This window comes from Amblyomma maculatum, chromosome 5 (genome assembly GCF_055883805.1).
Source record: "Amblyomma maculatum isolate TAMU_Amacu chromosome 5, ASM5588380v1, whole genome shotgun sequence".
In the NCBI taxonomy this organism is placed as follows: domain Eukaryota; kingdom Metazoa; phylum Arthropoda; class Arachnida; order Ixodida; family Ixodidae; genus Amblyomma; species Amblyomma maculatum.
The window spans coordinates 9,106,418-9,134,030 of NC_139348.1; the positions used below are offsets into that span (position 1 = coordinate 9,106,418).

The following is a 27,613-nucleotide window of genomic DNA, read 5'->3' on the forward strand; positions in this document are numbered from 1 at the left end:
TTCTCCTACTTCTGTTTTCTAAATCATCAATTTTTTTAGCTTGTATGAATTATCTTCTTCAAGCTTAGCTACCGTTGCTTTTAGATCATTGACCACTTTGTTTATTGTTGCCAGGCAGGATAGTCAGGTTGGTAATCCGAACTGTTAAACCGCCGATTTTATTCTCGAGCGTATTCTGTTTTTCCAGTAACATTTAATAGAGGCAGTCATATTGGTTTGGCCTGCAACAAGCTGAAGCAACATTTCTTCCTGCGTTGGACCGGTGTTAGATTCAATGTCACCGCATAATAATAGATCCCTTGAGAATGCACAGACATCCGACAAAAAATACGCAATGCATAGTAGGCAAGGCAGCAGCAATAAGCAGCGGTTATCGCTGCGGAAGCATTTAGTAGGCATATGAGAACAAACCTGAAGAACGAAGCAAAAATGGCTCCTGAACGTCGTTTGCGATGCGCTGCTGCCCACTGAAGATGAACGCAGATGCAGGGCTCCTTTTAGAGGCTAGGTGGACCACGTGCTCTTCCGTCCCAGACATCGGGGAATGCGCAGAAATCCTGACTGCCGTTTCGATGATTCCGCTTACTCTTGTCACATCAGCACGTGTCGACAGTTCGTTGTTGGTATCCTCGATGACGGTAGGCATTCCAGGCAAGCAGAAGACGGGTGGCTGTACTTGCATCAGTCCCACCAGCACCTGAAGAACGAAGCAAAAATGGCTACTGAACATCGTTTACGATGCGCTGCTGCTAAGCCCAATGGCCTGTTGGCTGTTCCGCCAGGGTAACAGGAACAAGGCTGGGGTCCTCGCTTGAAGGATCAAAGGCAGCACCTCCACCAGATGTCACGTAGTGGTGACAAGGCAGTTGGCCCCAAAAGAAGACACAGACTTGATGGTACTGAAATTAACTCTTTATTGGGCTGACTTGCGCCCGCAAAAGAACTAAGCAACTCGGCGGCGGCGATAGCAACAAACATTCTCGTCTATCGTCGAACAAATAATGCCCGTCACACTTGTCAACGCTCAATTTAAAGGCTGCTCAGAACTATCTAGATAACGTCGCAAACTGCTACTAGTACATCCTGGAACATTGTGGAAACATACGCAAGTGATCGGAATCTTCGAGACAGATCTCGGCGCATCTTTCGCGACAAAGAAAATGATAACGCGTCGTATCGCGACAACGAGCATGAACAAACACGGGATACAGAATTGATTCGCGTGCCAGAATCACAGTGATAAGGCCGCATGCCGACGGCTGTTAAAAAAACAACAAACACAGTCTTGAAGGTTTCGCGGCAATATTTGAGCCTCGATCTTGCAAATAAATTAGTTGGCAGTCCAGTTTCTTTCTTTCTGAGAAAATTGTGTTTCTACTACCGAAGGTTGTCATGGTGACTGTGATAACGTCATGTGACTCAGCGCCTCTATATATTTTAGCCTCAATCTTGCAAATAAATCAGTTAGCAGTCTACCCTCTTTCTTTCCGTGAAAATTTTGTTTCCACGATGGAAGGTTGAGATGGCGATTGTGAGGAGGGCATGTGACTGAGCGCGTCTATTCGGCATTCGGCAGTAGCGGCACCAGCTATTGTGCTGCCCAGGAGGCTAAACCTTCGCCCGTTTTGCAGGTTGGTCTGTTTCCGAATGTATCGCTAGCTAAGCTTTTCTGGTAGGCGCTGCTGCTGAGTGCTCTCCTGTTGTTCGGTCTATCGCGAAGAAGTGACTAATAAAAATATGGCTGACACGTGTCTTTTATGTAACGAAGATTTTACAAATGATAAAGTGTTTCTACCGTGCTCAAAATGTGAATATCAGTATCATATTGACGCATGTTCGGGGGTAAATGAAAACACATACAGGAAAAAAGCAAGTAATACTCTTGTTCGGGCGAGTTGCTTCATCTTGCGCTCCGAACATGTCGTATGTGTGCCTTTTTGTGTCCCGTCTTCTTCGCGCAAGTATACGTAACCTTTCAAAGGAAGAAAGCATGAAAATGCCAAATATGTAGACAGCTAAAGCGCGAGGTAACCAGAGCGGAAAGAAACCAAGCGAGGAACCAGATTTAAATCTTGCAGGTGAAATTGCTGAAATCCGTCGCATGCTTACAGAGGCGCTAACCATTAAATCGAATATAAAGGAAATAAATAGGAGGAAATAAAGACCGCTGTCGATTACATTCAGCAGTCCAAGCGGGAAATGTCAACAAAATGCGAAGAGGTTCTTTCAAAAATGGAACAACAAGATGCAGACACAACTGCCCTTGGCAAGCGAGCGAAGATACTTCAGGCTCTGGCCAAAGACGATAAAACCGAGGAACTGAAAAACAACAACTAAACGAATTGAAATAATACAGTAGGCGCCAAAATTTAGAGATACCTGGGCTACCTCACCATGTCAATGAGAACCTGCCTGAGAAACTTAATATTTTGGCCACTGACCTCGAGCTTCCCTTCCTGTCCAAGGCAGATATTGAAGCTTTTCATCGATTACCCGCTCGGCCCGTCAAGGCGAATGCTACCGACAGTACAGGCAGTGATAGTGAAATCAGAGACGTTTCTAGTAGGGTTGCTCCTGTTCTTGTACGCTTCATAAAACGCTCAATCAGAGACGTATGACTTGCAAAAACGTTCAGCTAAATGAATCGAAATCTAAAGTATACTTCAATAAAAATCTGACGGCTCTAAACAAAGAGATTATTTGGAAGATGAAGAAAACAGCGAAAGCAAAAGAATACGAGTTTGCCTGGCAAAAAAATGGAAACGTGTTTGTCCGCCGCGGCCCCCGCAGCAGAGTTATCTGGATTAGAACGACAGATGTCTTGAACAAGATACGCTGAGTGCGGGCCCGAGCGCTTTGATTCTACTTTAAGAAGCATGCTCAAAATGACAGATCGGAACACTGCTCCTTATCACGATGCTGATAAGTTTAGGCGCGCTATGTTCCTACAAGATAAAAAGCAGGTTTCTTTATTCCGTCTAAATGCACAGTCTTAGAAATGCGAGATTCCGTGGAAATGCTTTTTAGTGCCTTGGACCATGAATTTGATTTTTTAATTTTCACTGAGACTTGTTTCACCAACGATTGTGATGTTGTGCAGTTTCCAGAATACAGATGTGTATCAATTTCAAGGTGTGATAAAAAAGGGGGAGGTGTGGCCATTTATGTAAAGAACTGCTTGAGTTTCGTCGCCATAAAAAAGGTTTGTGTGATAAATCAGCACTATGAATGCCTGATGATCAATTGTGTTGGTACTATATTAACAGTTGTTTACAGACCTCCTTCTGGGTCTATGGAAGTACTTTTAAGAATTTTGGAAAATATGTTAGAGTATTCCATGAATTTCAAGACACCTGTTGTCATCTGTGGCTATTTTATTACCGATTTATTTTCTTTTGACCATAATAGGCCAATAATGCTTGATATTTTTCTCTCATATGCTTGAGAAAACGTGATAGAGGTGCCGACTAGAGTGACCAACATGTCCCATACTTTGTTAGACTTAGGCTTCACTATCTACAAAAAAGAATATGTGCGAGCAACCGCATATTAGCATATTAGCGACCATTTACCAATTTTCATGTTCTTTACACCATATGTAGACATTCTACATGTGCACCCGTTAGATAACGGATCATAATTGATGATAAGATCGCGATTTTTCAAAGGAGCAGAAACAAGTTGGATAGATGTTCTTTAACTTCCGACCCTGTTTCAGCATATGATTTTTTTCATACAAACAATTACGAATTTCTACAATAAAGCATTCCCTATAGCTGAATTTAGAAGAAATAAAAAAGCCAGCAAGCCATAGATAAATGCTGACCTTCTAGAGAGAATTAAAAAATGTGAAAGAATGTTTACCTGTTTTATCAGAACACGAACACTGTTTGATTGAATGTAAGAAAATCCGCAACATCATCATCATCATCAGCCTGATTATACCCACTGCAGGGCGAAGGCCTCTCCCATATTTCTCCACTTAACCCGGTTCTGTGCTGGCTGCATCCACTTGACCCCTGCGAACTTCTTAATATCATCCGCCCACCTAACTTTCTGCCGCCCCCTGCTACGCTTTCCTTCCCTTGGAATCCAGTTTGATACCCTAAGCGACCATCGGTTATCCTCTCTCCGCACTACATGTCCTGCCCACGTCCATTTCTTCTTCTTAATTTCCACTAGAATGTCGGTAACTTGAGTTATTTCTCTGACCCACTGTGCACGCTTTCTATCTCTTAATGTTACCCCTACCATTTTTCGTTCCATAGCCCTCTAGATTGTCCTGAACTTAAGTAGAACTCTCTTGGTTAGCCTCTACATTTCAGCCCCATAGGTGAGTACAGTCATGATGCAACTGTTGTACACTTTCCTCTTGAGCGATACCGGTAAGCTGCTAGTCATAATCTGCGAGTGCTTGCCAAATGCGCTCCATCCCAATCTTATTCTTCTTGTTATTTCCTTTTCATGGTCCGGATCTGCGGTTACTACCTGTCTAAGTACACATATTCGCATAACACTTCCAGTATTTAGCTACCTAATGTAAAGTGCTGTTCCTTGCCGAGGCTGTTGAACATGCAAAAGGACTGTGAGTTGAGCTAGTTGGTGCTTCATTTTGTAAAAATACACAGCGCAACAAACATAGGACAAGCGAGTAGACGGGAACAGCGCTGACTATCAACTGCATGATTTATTGAAAAAACACGAATATATACAAAAATGTTCTGACAACCAAGTGCGCATGTTCGCAGATAAAACAACATTTCACTTTAACCAGTTTCGTCAAGATATGAGATTTCTCGGGGATGAATGATAACAGATGGAGTGCTTACGCATGTGTCAGAATTCTTGTGAATCAGATAGGCTTCTTTTAATTCTCGTGTTAATTTCTCTCTGTGTTTGTGCAACACTGAAGTTTCTTTGAACAGGGGAGTGCAAGGAGGGTGCAAAGGGGGCTTTTGACTACATTCCTTGTGGTGTAGTGCCAGGTTCGATGACGGGGCTTTTTCTAGGGAGTTTTCATGTTCTCTTAGCCTTATGTTAAGACACCTTCCGGACTGACCAATGTAATCTTTTCCGCAAGTAAAAGGCACTCTGTATACCACTCCTTCTGTGCACGGAAGAAAAGCTACATTATGTTTTGCCTGGCATCCCCCCCGGCCTCCACGTCGTTTTTTGTCATTTATTTTTCGGTCTACTTTAGCGCAAATGCTGCCAAGTTTTATGGGCGCAGAAAACATGACCTGCACTCCATACCTATGTCCAACTTGCCGTAGGCGATGCGAAATTCCATGCACATACGGTATGACGGCAATATTTTTCTTTTTACGGGGTGTCTCAGGATCCTGTCGTGTTCTAGAGGCCTTTACTTTTTTCAGGACCTTGTTGCAAGCAAGCAAGATTACGTCATCGGGGAAGCCTGCTGATCTCAATCTGTCTATCTGATCTTTGAAGCTATACTTGATGGCATGGTGGCAGGATTTTACAATTGATGACCCTATGCATGGCACAGCTATACCACACTTCACTAATTTCGAATGGCCAGATTTAAAATTGAGCAAAGGCTTTTTCGATTTTGGTGCAAACGCCCAGCAGACATGATTTTGCCCTAAATTTAACCTTAAATCTAGAAAGGGAAGAATATCACAAGACGGGGTATCGAATGTGAAGTTTAGGCCATTACCGCAGGCCATTGCGCTAAAGTAGACCGAAAAATAAATGACAAAAAACGACGTGGAGGCCGGGGGGGATGCCAGGTAAAACATAATGTAGCTTTTCTTCCGTGCACAGAAGGAGTGGTATACAGAGTGCCTTTTACTTGCGGAAAAGATTACATTGGTCAGTCCGGAAGGTGTCTTAACATAAGGCTAAAAGAACATGAAAACTCCCTAGAAAAAGCCCCGTCATCGAACCTGGCACTACACCACAAGGAATGTAGTCAAAAGCCCCCTTTGCACCCTCCTTGCACTCCCCTGTTCAAAGAAACTTCAGTGTTGTACAAACACAGAGAGAAATAAACACGAGAATTAAAAGAAGCCTATCTGATTCACAAGAATTCTGACACATGCGTAAGCACTCCATCTGTTATCATTCATCCCCGAGAAATCTCATATCTTGACGAAACTGGTTAAAGTGAAATGTTGTTTTATCTGCGAACATGCTCACTTGGTTGTCAGAACATTTTTGTATATATTCGTGTTTTTTCAATAAATCATGCAGTTGATAGTCAGCGCTGTTCCCGTCTACTCGCTTGTCCTATGTTTGTTGCGCTGTGTATTTTTACAAAATACTGTTGAACATTACCTTAGTTTTCTGCATATTGATTTTCAAGCCTACCTTTCTACTTTTTCTGTCTAGGTCATCAATCATTATTTGCAGTTCATCCCCCGAGTTGCTTAGCAAGGTAATGTCATCAGCAAATCGCAGATTACTGAGGTATTCTCCATCTACCCTTATCCCTAACTGCTCCCATTCCAAGTCTCTGAATACTTCCTCTATACAAGCTGTGAATAGTACTGGGGAAATTATGTCTCCTTGCCTAACACCTTTCTTTATGGGAATTTCGTTACTTTCTTTATGTAGAACTATGGTTGCTGTGCAGCCACTATATATATCTTCCAGCACTTTCACGTACGGCCCGTCTACCCCCTGATTTCGCAATGCCTGCATCACCGCCGAGGTTTCAACTGAGTCAAATGCTTTTTCGTAATCAATGAATGCTATGTATAAGGGCTGGTTATATTCCGAGCATTTTTCTATCACCTGATTGATGGTATGGATATGATTGATAGTAGCGTACCGTTTCCGAAACCCTGCTTGATCTTTTGCTTGATTGCACTCTAAGGTTGTCATGATTCTATTAGCGATTACCTTAGTAAATACCTTATACGTAACAGACAGTAAGCTGAGTGGTCTGTAATTTTTAAGGTCCTGATAGAGTCCCCTTTCTTGTGAATGAGGATAATGTTTGCATTCTTCCATGGTTCCGGTACCGTGGATGACACCAGTTACTGCGTATACAGGGTGGCCAGTTTTTCTAGCACGATGTCCCCCCGTCCTTCAGCAAATCTGTAGTGATCTGATCCTCTCCAGCTGATTTCCCCCTTTTCATAGTTTCTAGTGCTTTCTTTACCTCGTGCTTCGTCACTGGTGGAACGTCTGACTGTTTTTCCCTAAAGCCAATCTCATTACGGTCTTGACTACTTTGGTTATAGAGATCTGGATAGAACTCCTCGGCTACTTTGACTACCTTCATTTAATTTCATTTTTATTTCCTTAAGGACCCCTTTTGAGGGGCATTACATAAGGAGTGGATACAAATTTTGGATGAGATGGTACAAAGTCATGTGCTATGATGATAAATAGCTGTAGGCTTTTTTTCGAAGATTATTGGACAGGTTGTTGTTGCAATCTCTTCGGGAAGGCCATTCCAGTCCGCAGCGGCGCGTGAAAAAAAATGAGTTTACGAAGGTGACGGTTCGTGCACGTGGGCGGCTGATCTGGAGATGGTGGAGAGTGCGGTGAGATATGCGTGCTGGTGGGACCATATAGGGTGCAGTTTGTAGATGGCTGTAAAAAAACTTGTGAAACAGGGAAAGACTGGCTATGCGGCGGCGTATCTCGAGTGGCTGTAAACCTGAAAGGTATTTCAGATATGATACACTGGTGCTGTAATGGTATGACGAATAAATAAATCTGGCGGCGCGATTCTGCAAAAGTTCTAGTGCATTAGTGAGGTAAGCTTGATTTGGGTGCCAAATGGGTGATGCATATTCTAGCCTACATATTTGTATGATAGCACTGGTAGCACGGGAACGGAGGCAATTTGGTAAAGGTATATGAGTGGGTTGCGGCGGCGATGAAAAGACAGTACACTGCATTTGTGAGGGTTTAGTTCCATTTGCCAAATTTCACACCACTCCTGAATCTTGTTAAGGTCGTTTTGAAGGTATAATTGATCAGAGGTGTTATTAACTGTTTGATAAAGAACACAATCATCAGCGAACATGTGGATTTTACAGGACACTTGAAAGGGTAAATCATTTATGTATATTAAAAACAGAAGGGGACCTAGTACGAAACCTTGAGGGACGCCAGATGTTACAGAAAGGGAGCTGGAATTATATTCATTTACGAAGACGGATTGAGTGCGGTTAGTTAGAAATTCGGTAATCCATATAACCACATTTGGATCGAGGTTAATGTGAGATAACTTGTGTAACAGGCGTTTGTGAGGACCTTTATCGAAAGCTTTTTTTTTAAATCAAGAAAGATAGCGTCAGTTTGTAGGTTAAGATCTAGGTTGGCAAGCAGGTCATGTATAAAAAGCGCTAGTTGAGTATCACAGGAAAAGCCTTTCCGGAACCCGTGCTGCGCAGAATGAAAAAAAATTGTTTGAATCCAGGAAGGCAATGATATGGGAGAATATGACGTGTTCCATGATCTTACAAGGCACACTTGTTAAAGAAATGGGCCGATAATTTAATGTAGAATTGGTGTTACCGGATTTGAAGACTGGAATGACCTTCCCAACTTTCCAGTCAAGTGGAAGTTGGCCTGTAGCAAGTGATTGCTGGAATAGCAAGCATAAATATGCGGCACTGATGGGTTTAGTACTCTTAAGGAATTTAGCGTTGATATTATCAAAGCCGGCTGAGGATGAAAGTTTCATTTTATCAATCAGCGATAGGACCCCAGAGGTGTTAAATTCAACAGGTGACATAATATTATCAAAAAAGTTGTCTAGCACAGGAATGGCACATCAGATTCGTTAGTGAACACTGATTGAAATGCAATATTAAACATGTGAGCACAATCTGCATGACTAAGCACTTCTCCCGCTTCATTTGTGATAGTGACATCGTTTTTGTGTTTAGGGTTGATGATGTTCCAGAATTTTCGAGGATTGGTATTAAGTATTTTGGGCAAGTCCTTGTTAAAAAAAGAATGTTTAGCCTTCCGAGCGGTTGACGTATATGCCTTTTCGGCAGCGTAGTATTTATCCCAGGCTTTTTGGTTAGTTTGTGCTTTGGCGGCGCGAAAAAGACGTTTCTTTCGATTTTCCAAACGTTTTAGTGTTTTAGTGAACCATGGTTTCTGCGAATTCTCTCGAAAGGTGAACTTAGGAATAAACTGATTAGTTAGTTCAGTAATTTTATTCTTAAGCATTGTCCAATTTTCTTCAATAGACCGCCTATGAAAATTAATTTGGAAAGGTGGAAAGAAAGCGTCACGATTAATATCTGCATAGTTGCCCTTGTCGTACAAACGGATGGATTTTGTTTTTAAGCTTTCGGTTCGAAGCAAAGTTAGGGCTATATCGGCATGAAATACTTCGTGATCACTTATTCCGGGAAGGATCGCAACTGATTTAACACTTTCGGAGTGGCTGACAAGTAACAGGTCTAAGAGGTTAGCGCTCGTTTGTGTTATTCTGGTTGGGGTCGAAATAACTTGTGTAAGACCAAAGTTCAGACAGACTTCTATGAAATTCTTTGCTTCCAATGTGCCTGATGCTGTAACAGTGTTAGTAGTCCAGTCAATGTCCGGAAAATTAAAATCGCCAAAGAGAAGTATATGTGACTTTCTATATTTAGCAGTGAGTTCACACAGCAAGTTATTAAGCTTCTCAGAGAAATTCGGGTTGTTGTGCGGGGGCCTGTAACGAACACAAAGAAGAACCGACTGAGGAGCACAACGGCAGAAAAGCCACATTATTTCGAGATCAGTATGAAAAAAAATGATTGAAAATGGTAAATAATCAGAAAAGGCAATGAGCACTCCTCCGCCACGGGACCCTTGACGGTCTTTACGAAAAAGCCTAAAGTTCGGTAAGTCTGACAGAACCTCACTGTCGTTAATTTCGCTAGTTAGCCATGTTTCGGTTAAAACGAGGATGTCGCTATTGGATGAGCGAACAAGACTGGAGATTTCTTCGCGCTTGGAAATATTAGTGATGACGTTGCCTGCCTTGCCCCTTATCGCATACATCTGGTTTCTGCCTATGCCCAATTTCTTCTTTACTGCTTTAAGGTTTCCCCCGTTCTTTGCAGCATGCTCGATTTTCTCTATGTTATACTTCCTTATATCGGCCACCTCGCGCTTATTGATTAGCTTTGATATCTCGGCCAATTCGATCTGGTCTGTTGGATTGGAAGCTTTCATACTCTGTCGTTTCTTAATCAAATCTTTCGTCTCCTTAGACAGCTTACCGGTATCCTCTCTAATTATCCTACCGCCTACTTCTACCGCGCACTCAGTAATGATAAGCTCCATAATCCGAACAAATCGACCTATATTATTAAAAAAGGCTAAGACCATTTATTACGAGCGTAAGTTTGCTGAAATCTGGAATAATCCTAAACAAGTATGAAACACTGTAAATAATTTATTGTAGAAAAACAAAAGGAATGGCATTTAAGAGCTTTTAATAAATGGTTTGTCTTACACTGGAACTTTGCTTGCTGACGTACTCAACCAGCATTTTCTCGAATCAGGGGCTTCAGGTTCATCACAGACAAACCACTGTGATTGCACAGCACAGGTCGCATCCAGCAACAATAGATCAATGTTCCCGTTTCCAACAACAGAGTTTGAAATCAATAATATTGTCACATTAGGCGGTGCATACGCATACAAAACATGGCTAAGCAGAATGTTCAATTGGGCAAGTTGGTAGACGTTCATAAATGTAAAACAGCGCGATTAACGGTAGACAAGAGCGAGAAAGACACGGGACGAGCACTGACTCTCAACTAAGTTTTAATGCCAAAACTTGGCGCCTCTAAAAGAAAGACAATATATTCTACGTCACACTGAAGTCGATAAAACCAAAACCAAAAGGCAAACAAAACTTAAACAGTAGTGCCTGCGGGGCTGATGACATAAAAGCTAAACCTATAAAATCCGTCAGCAATTTGCTTAGCTAGCCACTTACACGCATATGCAACCTAATCTTGAATACCGGAGTGTTTCCAGATAAATTAAAAATTGCGAAAGTATCTGCCATACACAAGGGGGGTGACAAAAATGACTTAAACAATCATTTTGTAGCGGTAAAAGCACGGACATAAAGAACACCAAACACAAGGGACACCCGCTAGTCCCTTGTGTTTCGTGTTCTTTATGTCCGTGTTTTTACCGCTACAAAATGATTCCAACAATAAATTACCAACTAGCCCAACTTGACGTTTTAATGACCTAAACAACTATAGGCCAATTTCAGTGCTGCCAATTTTCTCGAAGACAATTGCACAAGTTATAAACATTAGGCTTCTTGACTTCTGTCAGAAAAACAGCATCATAGCTGATTAGCAATATGGCTTTCAGAAGAAGAAATATACAGAAATGACACTAATAAAAGTCAAGGATACGATACTGGAAAAATTTGAAGAGAAAATGTACACAATAGGAATATGTTTAGACTTTAAAAAAGCTTTCGATTCTATTAGGCACCCAATATTATTTCACAAATTATGCAAATACGGTATTAGAAGAGTCACTCTTACACTAATAAGAAGTTACCGGTCAAATCGGCAGCAGTACACAGATATCACCCATGCGAAATCAAGTACAGGTTGAATACATTATGGAGGACCACAAGGATCTGTTCTTGGGCCACTGTTATTTTTACTTTATATAAACGATATAGTTGACGTGACATCTACACCAGAAATAATATTGCATGCTGATGACACTGATGTATTTTATTCGGGACAAGATCTGGATGCTCTGTAGGTAGATGCAAACACATGTTTGGAAAATTTATATGTATGGCTATATGCGAAAAAACTGGAATTAAATATAAAGAAAGCCAAGTACATTGTTTTCAGAGCACGTAACAAGTAGCAGTGATTTAATTTCGCGGTGAAGTTATCGAACGTGTCATAACACATAAATTTCTTGGCGTCATATTCCATCACCACTTAGACTGGTCACCTCACATTGATAAAGTACATACAGGTATACTAAATCTATCGGTATTATATACAAAATTGAGAATGTATTGCCCACCTGGCTAATAAAACAGCAATATTGTACAATGGTTCATTCGCGTTTTCACTACTGTCTTCTTGTTTGGTTCACAGCTCCTAAAACAATCTTAGAACGCATATACTTACTCCAAAGGACATTTACATGGTTGATAGAAAATGCACCTTACCTCAGCCATACTCATCCATTGTTTAGAAAATACCAGTTGCTTATAATATAGAAGGTCACAAACAAAAAGTCAGCGTTAGTAGCTTATTTAAAAATGCGTTTCGATCCTTTCGAATTTTACCACAAGTGCATCGCCAAAGTACATAACTACAACACGCGACTTACAAATTTCAATAAAGCAGCAATTCGCATAACTACGGCACCCAGAAACTCACATACAGAATTTTCATTTTTTTTAAATGATTATCATCCGGCTTTAAACATTATTTATGAAAGCAAGTCTTTGAAAGCTTGCAAAAAGAATATCGTTTTGTGCCCGTTGTCACTCCAGGCGTAATAATTCTATTCACTTATATAGTTTTTGTGTCTGTGTGCTTTTTTGTTCCTCACCGTAAAGATGTTTCATTATGTCTGATTACGAATTATGCAATGAGTGTGTGCCTTCTGCTTTGAATGTCTTGTGCTCCTGAGTTGGAGCAATAGGGGGGCAGACTCTTCGTCAGGCACTTATTTGTCTTTTGGTCTTCCCTAGACAACTGTAACTGTTGTTTTCTGAATTATTTCAGAAAACAACAGTTACAGTTGAAAAAAACTTTGAAAAAAACTTTGAAACACTTTGAAAAAAAAACTATTTAAGCCCCGATCTTGGAAACAAATCAGTTGGCAGTCCGGCCTTTTTTTGCTGTGAAAATTGTGTTTCCACGACGGAAGGTTGTGATGGCGATTGTGAGAAGGTCATGTGACTGAGCGCCTCTATATATTTGATCCCCGATCTTGCAAATAAGTCAGTTGGCATTCCAGCCTCTTTATTCTGTAAAAATTGTGTTTCCACGACGGAAGGTTGTGATGGCGATTGTGAGAAGGTCATGTGACTGAGCGCCTCTATATATTTGAGCCCCGATCTTGCAAATAAGTCAGCTGGCATTCCAGCCTCTTTATTCTATGAAAATTGTGTTTCCACGACGGAAGGTTATGATGGCGATTGTGAGAAGGTCATGTGACTGAGCGCCTCTATATATTTGAGCCCCGATCTTGCAAATAAGTCAGTTGGCATTCCAGCCGCTTTATTCTGTGAAAATTGTGTTTCCACGACGGAAAGTTGTGATGGCGATTATGAGAAGGTCATTTGACTGAGCGCATCTATATATCTGAGCCCCGATCTTGCAAATAAGTCAGTTGGCATTCCAGCCTCTTTATTCTGTGAAAATTGTGTTTCCACGACGGAAGGTTGTGATGGCGATTGTGAGAAGGTAATGTGACTCAGCGCCTCTATATATTTGTGCCCCGATCTTGCAAATAAATCAGTTAGCAGTCCATCCTCTTTCTTTCTGGGGAAATTGTGTTTCCACGACGGAAGGTTGTGATGGCGATTGTGAGAAGGTCATGTGACTGTGCGCCTCTATATATTTGAGCCCCGATCTTGCAAATAAGTCAGTTGGCATTCCAGCCTCTTTATTCTGTGAAAATTGTGTTTCCACGACGGAAGGTTGTGATGGCGATTGTGAGAAGGTCATGTGACTGAGCGCCTCTATATATTTTAGCCCCGATCTTGCAAATAAATCAGTTGGCAGTCCAGCCTCTTTCTTTCTGGGAAAATTGTGTTTCCACGATGGAAGGTTGTGATGGCGATTGTGAGAAGGTCATGTGACTGAGCGCCTTTATATATTTGAGCCCCGATCTTGCAAATAAGTCAGCTGGCATTCCAGCCTCTTTATTCTGTGAAAATTGTGTTTCCACGACGGAAGGTTGTGATGGCCATTGTGAGAAGGTCGTGTGACTGAGCGCCTCTATATATTTGAGCCCCGATATTGCAAATAAGTCAGTTGGCATTCCAGCCTCTTTATTCTGTGAATATTGTGTTTCCACGACGGAAAGTTATGATGGCGATTGTGCGAAGGTCATGTGACTGAGCGCCTCTATATATTTTAGCATCGATCTTCCAAATAAGTCAGTTGGCATTCTAGCCTCTTTATTCTGAGAAAATTGTGTTTCCACGATGGAAGGTTGTGGTGGCGATTGTGAGAAGGTCATGTGACTGAGCGCCTCTATATATTTGAGCCCCGATCTTGCAAATAAATCAGTTAGCAGTCCAGCCTATTTCTTTCTGGGAAAATTGAATTTCCACGATGGAAGGTTGTGATGGCGATTGTGAGAAGGTCATGTGACTGAGCGCCTCTATATATTTGAGCCCCGATCTTGCAAATAAGTCAGTCGCATTCCAGCCGCTTTATTCTGTGAAAATTGTGTTTCCACGACGGAAGGTTGTGATGGCGATTGTGAGAAGGTAATGTGACTGAGCGTTTCTATATATTTGAGCCCCGATCTTGCAAATAAATCAGTTAGCAGTCCAGCCTCTTTCTTGCTGGGAAAATTGTGTTTCCACGATGGAAGGTGGTGATGGCGATTGTGAGAAGGTCATGTGACTGAGCGCCTTTATATATTTGAGCCCCGATCTTGCAAATGAGTCAGCTGGCATTCCAGCCTCTTTACTCTGTGAAAATTGTGTTTCCACGACGGAAGGTTGTGATGGCCATTGTGAGAAGGTCATGTGACTGAGCGCCTCTATATATTTTAGCCCCGATCGTGCAAATAAATCAGTTAGCAGTCCAGCCTCCTTCTTTCTGGGAAAATTGTGTTTCCACGACAGAAGGTTGTGATGGTGATTGTGAGAAGGTTATGTGACTGAGCGCCTGTATATATTTGAGCCTCGATCTTGCAAATAAGTCAGTTGGCATTCCAGCCTCTTTATTCTGTGAAAATTGTGTTTCCACGACGGAAGGTTGTGATGGCGATTGTGAGAAGGTCATGTGACTGAGCGCCTCTATATATTTTAGCCCCGATCTTGCAAATAAATCAGTTGGCAGTCCAGCCTCTTTCTTTCTGGGAAAATTGTGTTTCCACGATGGAAGGTTGTGATGGCGATTGTGAGAAGGTCATGTGACTGAGCGCCTTTATATATTTGAGCCCCGATCTTGCAAATAAGTCAGCTGGCATTCCAGCCTCTTTATTCTGTGAAAATTGTGTTTCCACGACGGAAGGTTGTGATGGCCATTGTGAGAAGGTCGTGTGACTGAGCGCCTCTATATATTTGAGCCCCGATATTGCAAATAAGTCAGTTGGCATTCCAGCCTCTTTATTCTGTGAATATTGTGTTTCCACGACGGAAAGTTATGATGGCGATTGTGCGAAGGTCATGTGACTGAGCGCCTCTATATATTTTAGCATCGATCTTCCAAATAAGTCAGTTGGCATTCTAGCCTCTTTATTCTGAGAAAATTGTGTTTCCACGATGGAAGGTTGTGGTGGCGATTGTGAGAAGGTCATGTGACTGAGCGCCTCTATATATTTGAGCCCCGATCTTGCAAATAAATCAGTTAGCAGTCCAGCCTATTTCTTTCTGGGAAAATTGAATTTCCACGATGGAAGGTTGTGATGGCGATTGTGAGAAGGTCATGTGACTGAGCGCCTCTATATATTTGAGCCCCGATCTTGCAAATAAGTCAGTCGCATTCCAGCCGCTTTATTCTGTGAAAATTGTGTTTCCACGACGGAAGGTTGTGATGGCGATTGTGAGAAGGTAATGTGACTGAGCGTTTCTATATATTTGAGCCCCGATCTTGCAAATAAATCAGTTAGCAGTCCAGCCTCTTTCTTGCTGGGAAAATTGTGTTTCCACGATGGAAGGTGGTGATGGCGATTGTGAGAAGGTCATGTGACTGAGCGCCTTTATATATTTGAGCCCCGATCTTGCAAATGAGTCAGCTGGCATTCCAGCCTCTTTACTCTGTGAAAATTGTGTTTCCACGACGGAAGGTTGTGATGGCCATTGTGAGAAGGTCATGTGACTGAGCGCCTCTATATATTTTAGCCCCGATCGTGCAAATAAATCAGTTAGCAGTCCAGCCTCCTTCTTTCTGGGAAAATTGTGTTTCCACGACAGAAGGTTGTGATGGTGATTGTGAGAAGGTTATGTGACTGAGCGCCTGTATATATTTGAGCCTCGATCTTGCAAATAAGTCAGTTGGCATTCCAGCCTCTTTATTCTGTGAAAATTGTGTTTCCACGACGGAAGGTTGTGATGACGACTGTGAGAAGGTCATGTGACTGAGCGCATCTATATATTTTAGCCCCGATCTTGCAAATAAATCAGTTGGCAGTCCAGCCTCTTTCTTTCTGGGAAAATTGTGTTTCCACGATGGAAGGTTGTGACGGCGATTGTGAGAAGGTCATGTGACTGAGCGCCTCTATACATTTGAGCCCCGATCTTGCAAATAAGTCAGTTGGCATTCCAGCCTCTTTATTCTGTGAAAATTGTGTTTCCACGACGGAAGGTTGTGATGGCGATTGTGAGAAGGTCATGTGACATAGCGCCTCTATATATTTGAGCCGCGATATGTTAGTTGGCATTCCAGCCTCTTTATGCAGTGAAAATTGTGTTTCACGACGGAAGGTTGTGATGGCGATTGTGAGAAGGTTATGTGACTGAGCGCCTCTATATATTTGAGCCCCCATTAGTTAGTTGGCATTCCAGCGTCTTTATTCTGTGAAAATTGTGTTTCACGACGGAAGGTTGTGATGGCGATTGTGAGAAGGTTATGTGACTGAGCGCCTCTATATATTTGAGCCCCGATCTTGCAAATAAGTCAGTTGGCATTCCAGGCTCTTTATTCTGTGAAAATTGTGTATCCACGACGGAAGGTTGTGATGGCGATTGTGAGAAGGTGATGTGACTGAGCACCTCTATATATTTGAGCCCCGATCTTGCAAATAAATCAGTTCGCAGTCCAGCCTCTTTCTTTCTGGGAAAAATGTGTTTCCACGACGAAAGGTTGTGATGGCGATTTTTTGAAGGTCATGTGACTGAGCGGGTCTATATATTTGAACCTCGATCTTGGAAATAAGCCAGTTGGTAGTCCAGTCTCTTTCTTTCTGGGAAAATTGTGTTTCCAGGACTGAAGGTTGTGATGGGGTGCTATTGTGAGAACGCCATGTGACTGAGCGTGTGTATATATTTGAGCCCCAATCTTGCAAATAAATCAGTTGGTAGTCCAGCCTCTCTCTTTCTGCATCTGTTTTTTCGTGTGTGCGTCTTCTTGTCTGGTTACTCTTACTTCACGTACTTCTTGTCGCACAAGTACTTGTACTTGAGAGTATAAGTACTTCCCAATACCTCTATGTCTTTGACGCTGATTGACTTTATTGGTAACGTGTTTGTACAGAAGAGGGGAATATGTTTAAGATGCCGTGTAGCGCCAGTTTTAGCCAACATTGATTTAGAAAGTTTTGTCACCCTACTTGAAAGACGTTTGGAAATTACCGGTGCGAGTAAAATTTTCAGATATGTTGATGACTCCTTAATACTATTGAATATTCCTCCCAATGACAATCGGCATGATGTCGCCCTGACATTTTGGACTGCTCTAGATCATGTTCTAAAGGTATAACATTCACTCACGATACCAGACCGCAACAGTACAAGAGTATTAGATTTTTATACATTTTTCTGGCATATCATAACAACGGGCACCTTTGCTGGGCCTAGGCTCCACATACAAAGAAGGTCTTACTACCATACAGCTCATGTCATTCAATGTTAACTAATATTAGTATAGCTAACCTATGTCTCATGAACGCGTTGCAGAAAAGCTGCTTTCACGCCGTGCAAGATAGCTTTCTGCAGTAAGAGCAACGTTTAATAGAATCAGGGTTTCCTATGCATGTAATTAAAGGGATCTCTGAAAAACTGCTTAATTCATTTGGCAGCAGCGACAGCTCGTGCGACGCACCTCGCCTAACGCTCCTCTGTGATTTCCCAGTTCGTGTTGCTGCCGCTTTCCTGGCCTCTGCATCTGTGTGCCCCTTGGACGTGCGCTGTTCTGGAGGCTGCTACTTCGGGACTGCCGTTTTGAAGTTGGCGCCTTTCTTCACGCAACAAGAAGCTTCTTTACCATTCGTGGCATCCCTGGGCGACAGCGGTGACACATCTTTGCCTTATCGGCTTCGTCTACTGTGGGCGTTTTTTGCTCGCATTTGGTAGCGGCTGCTCGTGTGACGCACCTCGCCTAACGCTCCTCTGTGATTTCCCAGGTTGGTCACTTTTCTTATACCTTCAGTCCAAACCTGCCGCTGCTGCCAAAAAACAAAAATTGTTGTTGCATTTCTGCTTTTAGCGGTCTAGTTTTTGACATGTCCTGTTGTTGTGCGTGTCTGAAGAGCACTCACAACTGACATGCTGCGCGTGCGACTTTTCCTTCCACTCAGGCGCTTGCTCGGGTGTGACTGATGAAACCCTCAAGGGGAAACGAGAATCGTTTAGAAAAACATGGAAGTGTGGGTCTTGCAGACCGAATACAAGTAATGGCGCTATCACAGGGAAAGCCAACCAGGCAGAAGTTAATATACCTACAATTCTGTTAGACATAATCAGAAAGCTTAGCTCTCTCCATTGCCTCCTTTAAGAAGTGGACGGAATCGAAAAGGCAATTGACTTGCTTTCGGGTGAGTTCGACAAGTTCAAAGAACGACTCGATGCCCTAGAGAAGGAAACAAAAGAGCTCAAAGTTGGAGTTACAGTGCTGGAAAGCAACTCTGCTGGGTCTGATTTGACCGAGATCAAGTCTATTGTCAATGACCTGGATTGGCGTAGTCGGCGTTTAAACCTAGAATTTCATGCTGTTATTCAGAGCGAACAGGAAGGCCTACTGGCTAAAATTAATGAAGTGGGGGCCGAGGTTTCTCTTGAACCACTACTGCAACAGGATGTCATGACCATGCATAGACTGCCCGCGAAAAAGTACAGAACCCCTATCATTCTTGTCCAATTTTCTCGTCAGGAGCTAAGGGACAAATGGTTCGCCAAAAGGAGCGCCTTCCGTGATGTAGACAGCTCTGTCTTTTTCAAAGAGAACATGACCAAGTATTCGCGAGACTTCCTTGGAATCGTGAAAGAGCAGGCGAAACGATTTGGCTTCAAATTTGCTTGGCATGTCAACGGCAAAATATTGGTTAGAAGGAAGGAAGGGGACTCCGCCTTTGCCATTCGGTCAGAGAGTGACCTTGCTCTGCTAGCCCAATAACTCGCCGTAAAATGAAAACTAAATATGGAGTATCACGAATTACTACTTCCCCATAAAGTAAACGGTTGTCTCGACCTAAATAATTTCTCTGCCTTACATATTAATGTCCGGTCTCTGCGTAACAAGTCTGATGACTTCTCATATTTTGTTGACAGTCTGCAGCACAATTTTGATGCAATTCTGCTAACTGAAACGTGGGCCGTATGCGATGCTGACTTGGTGAAACTTCCCGGCTATGATCCTTGTTTCCTGAATGGCCCTTCTCGTGGAGGGGGTGTTGCCATTTACGTGAAGAACAGTGGCCTCGAAGTATTACCTGAGTTCTCTATAATGACTCCTGACTGTGAAATGCTCGCGCTGAAGACTGCGGACAAAATGGTTTCTGTCGTTTACAGGCCGCCGTCAGGTGACCCAGATAAGTTCTTAACACATCTCGATAAATTTCTTGATTTTGCCGCTGAAGTTCAATACTCTACTATTATTGGTGGTGACCTCAACATTAATACACTTGCACCTTCTAGTATAAATCGCCATTTGAATCACACAATTGCTTCCAATGGTTTTACAAATCTTATCACTACACCCACAAGGATAACAACGACGTCAATCAGTACAATTGACCTTTTTATAGTAGATATTGTCTCCCCCGTCATTTCTGCTGGTACTATTGCTTGTGACCATAGTGACCACTGTGCCATCTTCGTATCCCTGCCACATGGCTGCTCACCAAGTTACGCACAACCAAATAGCTTATCAATGTATAACTGATGTGACACTTGCCCGATTTCGCGAATCTGTACGCGTTGCAGATTTGAACTGTGTTTTTGCCTTTTCTTCCGTTGATGAATCTTATGAGCTCTAAGTACTTTGAAAGACATTTACAATAGGTGTTTTCACTAGAAAACAAAGAAATCAAACACGAAACTCCGTAAACCTGGGATGACTCCAACACACGTCAAAATGATGAATCATAAGTCTAGGCTCTTCAAACGCTTTATGTACACTCGGAACCCTGATCACCTTACAGCTTTCAAAAAACATCGCAAAATGTTAACCAACGAACTGCGAAGATCTAAATATGCCTATCAATCGCGTATCCTCACTAGCAGGGAAGGTCTGAAAGCATTCTGGAAACTTTTAAATGAATCGTTTCTAAAGAAGAATAAAAATACGCACTTAGGTCCGCTTGTGATCGATGGCTTGCCTTATTCCCGCTCTTTGCTGGCAGAAAAATTCAATGCCTTCTTCACAAGCTTTAGACCGAGTGGTTCCGCGGTCGAAGCACTTCGGTATCTCAAAAATACAGGTTTAGAGACTTGCTTTTCATTTAACGACCAGCGAGGAAGTTTTTAGCGTTATAATGAACCTAAAAGCAACAAGTTGCACCGATTTCGATGGCTTCCAAATTAAACCAGTTAAATTTGTTTCGGATCTCTTAGCACCATGCTTAAGCTACAGCTTTAACTTGTCGCTCACATCAGGAATTTTTCCTGCACGAATGAAATATGCAAACCTAACTGTTATTTTCAAAGGAGGCGATAGAAACAAGATGACAAACTATAGGCCGATTTCTATTCTCCCTGTTTTTTCAAAGGCTCTTGAAAAAGAGAATCGATGGGTTTTTTTCTAAACATGCCTTAATAAATGCCAGTTAGTTTGGATTTCGGAAGGCCAAGTCCACGGAATCTGCTTTACTCTTGCAAAAGGAAATTATTTTAAATAATATCGAAGCTAGAACTTTGAACCTTATTATCATCGACTTTGCCAAAGCTTTCGACCTTCCTAATCATGGAATACTAACTACTCTGTAAACTTGAAAGCTATGGTGTCCGTGGTCTTTCCCTCCAACTCTTTCGTTCTTATTTAAACATGCGCCAGCAGGTCGTTTCGGTCGATAATCATAAGTCTAGCTCCCTTCTCATTGAATGTGGTGTCCCGCACGGTAGCCTTCTTGGACCGTTCCTCTTTAATGTATATGCTAACGACCTCCCAAGCATATAGCTTATCATACAAGTTGTATTCAGTACGCTGACGACACAAGTTTTTTTCTTAGGGGATCTTCTGCCGATGAACTAATCAATAGTGCAAATCTGGTTCTTTGTGCTCTCCACAAATGGTCCACAGCTAATGGTTTGGTAGTTAACTCTAACAGGACCAAAGCAGTCTTTTTTCGTCCCCTTAGCCAGGATATTACAGTAAACAGTACTCTGCATCTAGAGAGAGAGAGAGAGAGAAATAACATTTATTGCACCCGTAGAAAGGTTGGTGAGGATCCGAGGCGAAGCTCCGTCCCAACCATGTCCTCCCCCTCAGCCGTCGACCTGGATCCCTTGGATCTGAGCAGCGGCCAGAGCAAGACGGATGACTTCTCGTTGCCCTTTTTCTTCCTGCTTGAGAAGTAGTGCCTCCTAGGACTCATCTGTTCTGTCATGTTCTCCAAATATAGGACACGTCCATATCGTATGGATCATGTCCGCTATGCCATCGCAACGTTTGCACCTGGGGCTAAACATTTCCGGGTGCCACTTGCTGTAAAGCTGGGGGTTCGGGAATACTCCAGCCTGTAGTTTACGCCACATAACCTCATCGCTTTTGGTCAGTTGCTTACACGCTTTTGGTAGTACTGATCTGCATAATTTGTAATGATTTAGGATACCTTGGTAGGTGTTAAGGTCATCGTCGAACTGCAGGGGCTCCTCATCGCGCAAGGGGTACGGGATTGCGCATAAGTCGTCACTGGGATCCCGGAACGCGCGCTTTCTCGTTCCCCCTGAAACCCTGGTGCGCCGGTGTCCAAATGAGCGCGACCTGCTCTGCCGGTGATGGACCACTGGCCAACACTCTTGCTGCTATGGCCGAAATGCGGCCCGCGTCAAAGTTTCTAATCGCTGATTTCGAGTCTGTAACTATAATTTTGACCTGTTGTTGTGTTAGAGCTAGCGCGATGGCCACATCTTCCGCCTCCGTTGTGGTCGAATTTCGGGTGCTGCAGCTAACTACCGATCCCCCGTCTTCTCTAGTTGCTACTAAAACACGTCCCCTACCGCTCGCGCATTGTGCGGCTTCTGACGTCCTGTCTTCCCTCAAAACGGGCTTCCAGCGCTGTTGCTATATCACTCCTCCGGCTCTCATGGTAAACGGGGTGCATGTTTTTGGAGAGCTGAGGTATTTTTAATTTGTCCCTAACCTCTTGAGGTACTTTTTCTGTACGTATGGAGCATGCTTGCGGCTCATACCCCAGTTTTTCCAAAATGCTCCGATGAGTACGACTGCGCAACAGTCTCTGGTATTGTGATGTCCTTGCAGCTTCAGTGAGCTCTTCGAGGCTATTGGAGACCCCTAGTCTCATAATCTTGTTTGTCGATGTATTGGGTGGTAAACCTAGTGCCGTTTTTATCCCTTTACGAATGAGAACGTCAAGTTTCTCCTTTTCTGCCTTGTGAAGCCGTAAATACGGCGCCACGTAGACTATCCTACTGATTATAAAAGACTGGACTAGCCTAAGGAGGTTAGCTTCTTTCATGCCCGCATGTTTGTTTGCGATCCGCTTCAGCAGTCTACAGGTTTGACTGGTGCTAGCGTCTAGCCTCTGTATCGTTTCCGAGTTCCTGCCGTTGGCCTGAATTCGTAATCCCAGAAATCTAATGGTTGCCACCGTTACCGTTGACCATGAGTGTTATTTCCGGGTTATCCTGCTTTCTACGCCGACGATGGGGCGATCGCATTGACGTGAGAACGAGCGCTTCCGATTTCTCAGCCGAACATCTGAGCCCGATCGGTTCTAAGTATCTTTCTATAACTTCGATTGCCCGCTGGAGTGTCTGTTCAATTTCACCGTCACTGCCCCTGCACATCCGCAGAGTCAGGTCATCTGCATATAATATATGGTGTAGCCCTTGAATTTCCTCTAGTTTTGCGAGGAGAGCAATCATGGCGATATTAAACAGCGTCGGGGACAACCCCGATCCCTGTGGTGTGGCTTTGTTTCCCAGTCGAATACCTTCTATTGTGTGTCCCCCCATACTGATAGTTGCCGTTCTATGGCTGAGGAAGTCGCGTATGTAGTTGTACGTGCGAGCTCCAACATCTAATGCACTGAGATTCTGCAGAATAGCCGAGTGCTTCACGTTGTCAAAAGCTTTTGACACGTCTAGACCAACGATCACCCTGGTGTCTACTGTTGAATTGTATATGATCTGTTCTTTTAGCTGCAGCATGACATCGCATGCGGCCAAATGCGGTCGAAATCCTATCATGGTGTTCGGATAGATATCGGTGTCCTCCAAAAACCGGCTCAGCCGGGCCTGAACAACATGCTCCATTAGTTTCCCCACGAATGACCTGAGCGAGATCGGACGCAAGTGTTCAAACCCCGGCCGCTTCCGCGGCTTCGGGAGGAATACGAGGTTTGCGGTTTTCCATGTCGCCGGCAGCCGACCGGCCTCCCAAAACTCCTGCATGAATGCTGCGAGGTGTCGAATCGACGCGTCGTCCAAGTTTCTTAGCATTCGATTGTTGACTCTGTCCGGACCTGCAGCAGTCTTTGTTCTCAGTCTATTTATTTCTGCCCGGACTTCGGCAACCGTTATCGGTCTATCTAGCTCCGGGTTTTCCTGGCCCTTGTAATCAGGCATTTGTTGGCCTTTACCCTCTGCACAGTTCAAATACCGGTCTCGGACTTGGCCTATGAGAGTAGCCGCGGTCCCGTCAAAGGTATGTATTAGTCTGTGAATTTGCTGCCTGGCCTCCAGTTTACATTTGTCGGGATCTAGAAGATGCCGAAGTAAGTGCCACGTACTTGCCTTCCCGATATTCCTGTCCAGTTTTTCACAAATGCTGCCCCAGTTTTGCCTCGTTAAAATGAGCGCATATTCTTCAATTCCTTTGTTGAGCACTGCCAATTCTCTGCGCAAGTTCCTATTCCCTCTTTTCTGTGTGTCTCGTTTCTAGATCCTTCTTTTTATGCCAGAGACTGACCATGTTACGGTCTACTCCTTCAATGTCTTCGTCAACCTCCAACTCCTCCATTGCTTCGTTGACCGACTGAATGAGCTTTTTATTCCAATCGTCAATGTTACTTATGCCTTCCTCGTCACCTGTGCGGCCATTTCGGAAAGCCTCCCAGTTCACTAACGTTGCCTTTTTGGTGCGGACGACCGGTGGGCCGTTATCTACTACGATTTCTATAATTGTATGGTCGCTGCCTAAATTTTCACTTGTGTTGCATCACGTGGCGTAAATGCAGCCTCCGGTTAGAGCTAAGTCCGGAGATGTGTATATCGAAACGCTGTTATCCTGGCGGGTTGGTTTCAGAGGATCCGTCAGAAGCAATAAGCCATTCTGCTGAATGCTGTTCCATAGTTCGCGTCCTTTTACCTGCGTGTATCTATACCCTCATGCCATGTGACGCGCGTTAAAGTCCCCTACTATCAACAGAGGTCCTCCTTTCGCAATCACTCGCGCTTTGGCGAATAGCTCATTGATGTTGCATTGATGTTTTTGTCGAGGCGGGCTATATACATTGAGAATGAATAGACTTTTGCATTTTCTTTTTTGTGGGATTATCTCGATTAGTATATGGTCAACATTTGTTGTCCCGGTATTATGCTGTAGCACCGTTATAATCGTTTTGACAAGGGTGACCACTCCCGTGTTGTCATCTCGTCCCGCGTATGATTTGTAACTCGCTAGCTTAGCGTGCTTGCTGCACTCCTGCAATGCGATTACTTCGGGTTTGTCAATGTTGGTCAAAAAAGTTTCCAGTACCGCGCGTTTGCGACTGAAGCCCCTACAGTTCCACTGCCAAATGGTATTTCTACGGTGATGCAGAGCCATTTTTAATGTTTTGAATCTCTTGGTAAACCAACTGAATTCTCTCGTCTCTCTAGCCATTTCGACACGCATCTCTGCCATAGCACTGTTCATGCGTTCTAACGCGGTCATAACTTGTTGGAAAAATTTGTCGTCGTCTTCTTTTTTAGCGAATCGTTTTTCCAATCCTTGACCGAAGATAAAGCGCACGCGAAGACACACACAACAGAAGAAAACACAGGACAGGCGCTAACTCACATCTGGTTTATTGCAGCAATAACAGCAAATATATGCTGTAAAGGGGTCATGCGCAGTACATAACAATCACATAAAGACAGAGAAAAAATATAAGGAATATTACAAAACATGATCAAGGAATATTCAAAACCCGGTCAAGAAAACTGATCTCTGCCTTCCAGAGCCGCACCGACGTATCGCTGACACACCTATCTCCCCTTTTTCCGATAGGGAATGCCTCCAAAAGCTCATGCGCTGTCTTATCACGGCCTCTGCCCAGAATCTTAATGTCAGCCAGACGCGGCTCGCACGCAGTGCAGTTCGCGCAATGCGCTGCCAAATTTGTCCCTCCACACCTTAAAGCCAGCAAATGATCCCCTGCTCGATTATTAATACAGCGCCCGGTCTGGCCATTGTAGGCCTTCCCACAGGTCAGCGGGATCTCATATACGACCCCCATGCAGCAGTCGACAAACCGCTTAGCATGTTTTTTCTCACAACCGCTCGATTTTCCAACACGTGAAATGCGTGAGCAAAGCTCCGCCGTCTTCTTCGGAGCGGAGAACACCACCGGCACGCCATGTCTGTTCGCCACTTTCTTCACGTGGTGCGCAACCTTATGCATATATGGTACCACAACAGGTTTAGCCGTATTTCTTACCGGAGCAGTTTTCTTCCCAAACATGGCTCGCTTGGTTTTCCGGAGCAGGGCTTCCGCCACTGACATAATGACCGCGCAGGGGTAACCAGCAGACAGCAACCGCTGTATTTGCCATTTAAACCTCGACTGCACAGCATGCGGGCACGACTTCGTGAGGGCAGACCCTAAGCATTGGCTGGCGATAGCTCTTTTAACAGTTTTAGAATGTGCCGAAGAGTAGGGCAAAAGTTGTTTCTGTGCCCGCAGAGCGTAGGACCAACAAAGATGACCATTCCCTAAAGTAACATTAATATCTAAAAACTGCAATGAACCCTGTGAAGGAAGTTCATGAGTGAAAACCAGACCTCTCCCATTCTGCCGAAAGTTGTCCAAAATCCCACCCACCGCGTCAGTGTACGTCGAGTTTGGTAGCTTGTTAAGAACAATCAGGAAAACATCCATGTACCGAAATACCTTTAGCACACCTTTCCCATTAAAGCTCTGCTCAAGGGCGCGGTCAACAAAAGCTAAAAACACATTACAAAGAACCGGGGCAACACAAGAACCAATACATATCCCTTGTTTCTGGCGATAAAATCTGTTCTCAAAAGAGATAAACACAACACTAATATAAAATTCAAGCACACGTATAAAATTATCCACTGTTAGACACTAGAGTTCTGAATTGCACAACCCCACTTTCTTCAATAGCCTCTCTCACAGCAACGAACAGGGCAGCATGAGGCACCGAATAATATAAATCTTCCACGTCTACAGAGAATACATAGCCAATCGACGTATTATCCTCGAGAAAGCTCACCACTTCATTCGAAATCTTCGTTAAAAATGGGTCTTGAAACTGCAGTGAATTTAAATGCTTCTGAAGGTACTTGCTTAATACGTGCTGCCGAGTACCATTTTCACTAACAACAGACCTAAAAGGCACATTCAGCTTATGTGTTTTAGCCGTAAAAAACACTGAGAGGGCATTGCACCTAGTACTAACAATATCATTTGCTAACCTGTCGAGAACCAAGTTTTTGCACAAGGCAGCCGCTTCACCCTTCACTCTAGTGGCGCTGGACTTTACTTCCTCGAAATTCTTGGCGATCGCATCTTGCGCTCTCCTGTGCTATTCCTCTTCAGTCAACGCCACGAAGCCTCCTTCCTTGTCCGACTGAAGCAGTCGTAACTTATTGTGCTGGAAGAAGGATACAACCTTCCCCCACCCATCCTTGGAACGGCCCGCGGAGGTCCTGACAGTTTTCATCAGCGCGTCCACACCATCAAGTAGGCATCTTTCTTGGTCTTCTCCTGCAGCCTTCCTAGCTATTTGCCGATTAAGCGCGAGCAATTCATGGCCCGGTAAACTTGGTTCCTGACAGAATTTGGGACCCTTGCTTAAAATATTGGAAATGTCCCCCGGCAACACCGCATCACCAACCACTGCCACATCAGTAGCCCGACGAACACAGCTCTGCCTGCCCTCAGTCGAATGCAAGGCTTGGTACAAGGTCTGGGCCCAGATGCATTCCGTCAGATTAACCGCATGGCGTCTAATGGCACGTAGCTTGATCTCGGCTAACCAACCAGGGTCTAACGCATAACACAGGGCCCGGAAATGGTCCTGATATCTTCGCACTTGTCGCCACAGCTCAGACCTCAACAATTTAAAAAAACTTTTCAAAAAGTA

General features: G+C 43.6%; 1 pseudogene; it reads left to right on the forward strand.

Moving 5' to 3' along the window:
- The first annotated feature begins 1,737 nt into the window (after positions 1 to 1,737).
- On the forward strand, positions 1,738 to 2,839 carry LOC146187732 (uncharacterized; annotated as a pseudogene).
- The last annotated feature ends 24,774 nt before the right edge of the window (positions 2,840 to 27,613 follow it).